The sequence below is a fragment of the Podarcis gaigeae genome (genome assembly GCF_964106915.1).
Source record: "Podarcis gaigeae genome assembly, chromosome: Z".
In the NCBI taxonomy this organism is placed as follows: Eukaryota; Metazoa; Chordata; class Lepidosauria; order Squamata; family Lacertidae; genus Podarcis; species Podarcis gaigeae.
In genome coordinates, this window is record NC_139691.1 from 38,078,382 (window position 1) to 38,084,381 (window position 6,000).

The 6,000-nt window shown below is 44.2% G+C and overlaps 1 long non-coding RNA gene across 1 annotated transcript in view; it reads left to right on the plus strand.

The window, feature by feature from the left end:
* The window catches only part of LOC310837046, a 48,486-nt gene extending 42,775 nt beyond the window's left edge, over positions 1-5,711 (plus strand). The window contains exon 3 of the long non-coding RNA XR_014560371.1: positions 5,701-5,711. This is a non-coding gene — a long non-coding RNA (uncharacterized lncRNA). The remainder of the gene's footprint in view (positions 1-5,700) is intronic.
* Positions 5,712-6,000: the final 289 nt, after the last annotated feature.

Below are 6,000 nucleotides of genomic sequence, written 5' to 3' on the forward strand. Positions count from 1 at the left end.
GTCCACAGACAGCTTTCTGGGTCATGTGGCCAGCATGACTAAATTGCTTCTGGCGCAACAGAACACAGTGACGGAAGCCAGAGTGCATGGAAACGCTGGTACCTTCCCATTGCAGCGGTACCTATTTATCTACTTGCGCTGGTACGCTTTCGAATTGCTAGGTTGGCAGGAGCTGGGACAGAGCAATGGGAGCTCACCCCGTTGCAGGGAATCGAACCGCTGACCTTATGATTGGCATGCCGAAGAGACTCAGTGGTTTAGAACACAGCGCCACCTGCATCCCTTTACCGAAGGCTCACTTAGCAAGGATGGAGACACTTCTCACAATCCTTGAATGAGATGCAAATTAGGTGATGGTTCACCTGGCCAGGGTGGGGGGGGGGGAGGAGCGGATGTAATAATTGATTCTCCTGCCCACACTTGAGCATTTGGCTAATTGTCAGATCCTCTGATTCAATATATTTTAATAAAAACAGCCTTTCCCCAATGTTGTCTTCAGTCTTCTTTCTAGTTATGAGGGGAAAACTATATTCCAGAAATCCTGTATCTTCTTACAATCCCACCACATTCAGAAATATGTTCCAAGTGAGATGCAGCTGACCCATCATTTTACGGCATATGTTCCATTAATGTATGAAATCTTCCTGAGTGTGAGGTGTTATCAGTGTGCAAATTCTCCTAATATACTGGTGTTTGTCTTCAGTTTTGAGTTTTATACATTTTTGGGCAAGCAGGCTTCTAAAACATAATTCACTTTCTATTATTTTCATAACTGTTTCTTAACTTCTGTTTCTGCCCTGGCAAGTCTGTGCAAAGGTGATATGGTAATGCCACTCAGCAAGTAACTTCCAAACCTTAATATGACTGAGGGTGCACCTGAGAAATCATACCAAAATACCGGCCCTCAGAACACCAAATTCAGAGGGCTGTGACTGTCACCAATTATACTGGTTATGTCTTGTGGATGTCACGTCCCTGCACAGAATGTCCCGGTGATCAGTCTTTTATTTTAAGTCTGAGTGCTCAAAGCCCTTGTCAAAGGTTCAGGCCTTTTGTCATTTACTTTGGGTTGAGATGCTTGGGAGATTTATTAAGGGCCATGTTTAATGATGCATGCCCAGCTCTTTACAAGAGAGTCACTCAAATGTCAAAAACAAATGCTAGAGCAGAGCTGTAAAAACCAATGGGCTGAGTGCTCCCTCTCCCTCCCTCCCCCCCCTTCTCCTTTTCTATTATGGAGAACTGCTCGCTTCACACTTGAGTAAAGATTGGTTAAGCCCTTTCTAGCTTCAATCAAAGTGTCTTTCATTTGTATCTATTTGGAGAATAAGATACTGCTAATTAGGCACTAACAACACGGTCAGGACAAATTAAAGCTACTTTAATGAAGGCAGTTGGTGATGTAGACATCCCACATTTTGTCTGTCTGTGTATTTGTGTGTGCTTCTTGTAGCAATAGGTCAAAGCAGTCAAATCTATCTATCATCTATCATCTATCTATCTATCTATCTATCTATCTATCTATCTATCTATATCTATCATCTATCTATCATCATCTATCTATCATCTATCTTCTTCTATCTATCATCTATCTTCTATCTATCTGTCTGTCTGTCTGTCTATCTATCTGTCTATCTATCTATATCTATCTATCTATCTATCATCTATCTATCTATCTATCTATCTATCTATCTATCTATCTATCATCTATCATCTATCATCTATCTATCTATATCTATCATCTATCTATCATCTATCTATCTATCTATCTATCTATCTATCTATCTATCTATCATCTATCCATCCATCCATCCATCCATCTATCTTTGATCTATCATAGTTTCATCAGGCCTTTCAGATAACCTGCTCCCCCACCCTGCAACAATGGCTGTCCATAAAATAAATTGCAAACAGTTCGGTAAAGAGACAAGAATAAAGAGGGAAGACATCAAATATGGGTTGTAAACTAGGGCTACTGTAATGAATACAATTTATTACCTACTTGAGGAACCAATGTGCAAGAAAAGACTTCAACAAGCTTTGAGTGAATGATATAGGTTAGCCCAACAGTGGCCTGTAAGCCCCTAACAGAGTCCCACAAGCCCTGTGTGCATGCCTTGGGAATCACAATTTACCAGAAAAGTGTCTCAGGGCATTTCCCATTTGTGCCAGCCTGTTCCTTTTCCTGCATATACCTGCATATACCTGCTAAGTTAGCAAGGCAATTAACATACTTACTGAATAGACCTTACTCCTGTAAATGATGCAACCCAACTAAGAGCTTCATTTATAGATATTGATATATTAAAATACATAAAATGTGCATATGAAACCAACCTTTATCATCTTTAAATACTTCCCTTCCTCAACTGTATCTGAGAAATCTACCTCCAGCATCACTGAAATTGAAGTAAATAATTTTCATTAAACAAAGGCTTATTCTCTGGAAAGTGATAAACAAGTAACCTTATTGATTTTCTTTTCATGCATAGCTTAATCTCACAAGGTCTTCAGACAGAAGAATTTGAGAAAACAGCAATTTCTGTTCCAAACTGTCTTTATCACACTCAGCACTGTTTCTGTTCCACTGCAATTTAGCTATGTAATTTAGCTTTGGAACAAAGTTGAAATGTTGTTGTGGGCTGGGGATGTGAGAAAGTTCCAATGAACCCCCCCTCCCCCCAAAAAAGTTGTGAATTGAACAAAATGACATAATTATTTCCACACCATTCATTTCAATGCAAAGGAAGCACAACCGAAAGGGGGATAAGAGAATAAACAAATATGTATCATTTGCAGGCTAAAAACAACAATGGTGAATACCATTTGGCATTTGTTGGATTGATTTCTACTCAATGCATGGGATAAAAAAGCTCAGAACAGCAATTTCTGCTTCTATTTCCATTTTCTTTGGAATTTTCTGGCATCCCTAACAGTCATAAGAATGTTTCAACTTGGTTTCATAGCTCAATTCAATAGGCAAATAGGCCTTTTCCTGGCAGCAGTCATTCCATGAGCCTAAAGCCAAAAACTGTTGCATAGCTAGGGCGTGGGGGGAGGGTGGGGTGTGCTGCAAGGCACTTACCTTGGGGACGGCATGCTGGAGCCCAAGGTGCCACCCAAGTCCCAAAGCAGCGTGGTCTGGGGTTGGACTCACAGGGTGCTGGGCTGCTGCATCTCCCCCACAGCTGCCAGAGGGCAGCTGAGAAGGACACAACTGTCATGCACTGGCCCCATGAGTGGCACTGGGCCCACAGCACACCTGAGCCATGGTGTGTCTCTTGGGAGTGACATGGCGGCTCGGGCACCTGCAGGCACCATGCCACCCGAAAAAGCAGCAAAGGGCTGGCCTCTGCCCACCGCCTCCCCCTCAGCCGCCCTCCAGCTGAGGGCCTGCAGCGCACCCGAGCAGAACCCGGCGGCTTGGGTGCTGGGATTCTGGCAGTGCACGCTGCCCCATGCTGCCCCCAGGTGGCTCACCCTGCCCCCAGGCACAGTGTGTGCATGCAGGGCACACACACCACCCTAGGTGCCCAAGGGGCTAGCTACACCGCTGACCAAAAAGGAAGAGAGGAGAGGAGGGGTCAGTCTGTTAGTGCTGTTAATAGACTGGCAATGTCTCCTTATCTCTTTGTAATGATTCTATCTCACTTGGCCAGCAGAAGGACTTGCAATTAAGAACTGGTACCTGAGATTTATTTCCTCCTTCCTCCAACTCATTTTCCTTTCATGCCATGTATTTTATGTTACAAGGCTGATGGCAGGGAATGTTGTTGCTTTTCCCATAGCATTTTGTAAGTCAAACTGTTTTTGTGGTGGGAATAGGGCTAAGCTAAAGACCAGAGAAAATATTATTTCAATCTATCAATCTATCTTTTCTCTGCTCATCTGACAATGTAATTGGCATGACTGTCTTTCTGCACCCATACCCAGGTTCTCAATCCCAACATTCTTCATCTTTCAGGTGAGATATGTTTTGTCCACTCCTTCTTTAAGTTGGCTTTCCTTGTGACATCAGAGAAGTTGGGGTTGTGGGCAGAAAGCAAAATCTGTCCTATGAGTGCTGAGCATCTGTGACTCTTGGGGGCAGGGATAGAATGGAATGTCCTGTAAGAGAGGCTGCAGACAACAACACACTTCGCCACAGTGTTTTTATGTTGGTTTTGCTTGCAAGCTCTGTTGGAAGAGCATCAGCAGGAGGGGCTCTATTGCATGGACAGGCGGACTCCCCCTAACCCCAGGTGACCCCCGAGTGGAATAACGACTCAAGACAATGTGCTATGGGATTAAAATTGGCCACAACTTTATTAAGTTTCAGATGTAGGGAGACCTTGGCTCAGGCATTGGGCATTTATACTTCCCAGTCCCCAGACGGGGATCTGGGAGACTTCAGGGTTACCCAGAATGTGTGGGGATTGGGCTGGCTCTGGAGAACATATGTTCAAGCAGAGAGCCCGCCCCCCCCCTGTTTTGCCGCCATTGGAGGGGAGAGCAATGACAACCTCTTGGCGTATGGCCAACGCCTTCCCTCAAGACCCCTTTAACGGGGAACTCTGGTATCACCGCTGTAAGGGGGGCGTGGGTCACCGCTTCAGCCCCCCCCCATAGGAAGGTAGACTAAAGGATTCCGCCCAAGGCCTGAAACCGCCCAAGTTGTGATGTTTTGCTACGGGAAAGGCAAAACCTGCCAATGCAAGAAAATTCCTTTCCACCCCTTCAACAGCGACCCTGACATAGCAGCACCTGCCTACTTGTGGAGAAGAGGTTAACCTGCAATAGAAGGCTTAACTGAGGGAGGGGAGGGTGGGAGAAGCTCTGAAGCCGACTGCAGCTTTGCAGGTAAGATTCACCTGTTGTGTGGTAGAACGGCCCCTCCCCTACCTGGTCAATCCCCTGGCAATGCCTCCCTAGGCGGCATTGGGCAATTGGCTGAGGTAGGTGGAGACTTCCAGGTATCCAGCCTGGGGAGGATGAAGGCAGCCTGAACTACCAGGAGTTGCACTGGGGTTGAGGGGGCTGTGCGCGACCATGCAAAAAGTGCCCCAATCTGATGTGGGGAGCGGTCATTCCCAAAGCACCTCAGTATTAGCACACTGCAGTGCCATCATTTCCTCCAACTCCTGTTTGAAAGGTGAAAGATTAGGATGTCTGTCCCTTTAGGAAACACAAAACTGTAATCTGGAGACTGCAAATCAATCAATAGTGTGTATTTCTGAACTGTGAATCCCGCTAAGATGAAAATCACAAAGATCTCTTTGAATACCATGCTAGTGCCAGATGTAAATTTTATGTAAATGTTATGGATTTGGAGCAGTCTTAGGGAGTATAACAAATAGGTCTGATAACAAAACTGTATCCGGCAAAGATTGGTTTATCTCTTGTCTCTAGCTGATTGCTAATAGAAGTCTTTTATGTTCTGAATTCACATCACAAAGCTATTATTTCGACAGGTCCTCCGTGAAATACACTCCAAATATTTTTGTTCCTTAAAGAAAGTAACTTATTGGTGGGGGGGGGGGAGAGATTTATCCTTTGACGTCCTCATAAGTTTCCAACCTATCAAAAGAATGGGGGAAAGCAAAATCAAAAAGACAGCTTTTATCTGATTTTGGATTGTGTTGGCTGTCAGTCACTTTTACAGGGTTTTGTTGCTGTTATTGCTGCTAGTATATTTACCTGTCAACACATACATTTCAGAAGGGAGAGAGAAGGAAACATTAAAAGGATTTCAGATATTTTAAGGTTTACACAACTACATAGTGCAAAAATAGAACTTTTTTGTTGTTTACTCTCTAGTTGCAAATAGCAGCAAGGTGTCGTTTGCATCTTTCTGAAATTAAAAATTAGGTTTTATGGAGAAGATTCCATGAACCACCTAGTCCAACAATATGCCAACAATTGCCATACACATAGTGCTGGGAACTCTGTAAGCAAGACATGGAGATATTTATTTATTTAGGTACCCCTGCCCGTACGGGCCAGTCGTGACCGACTCTAGGG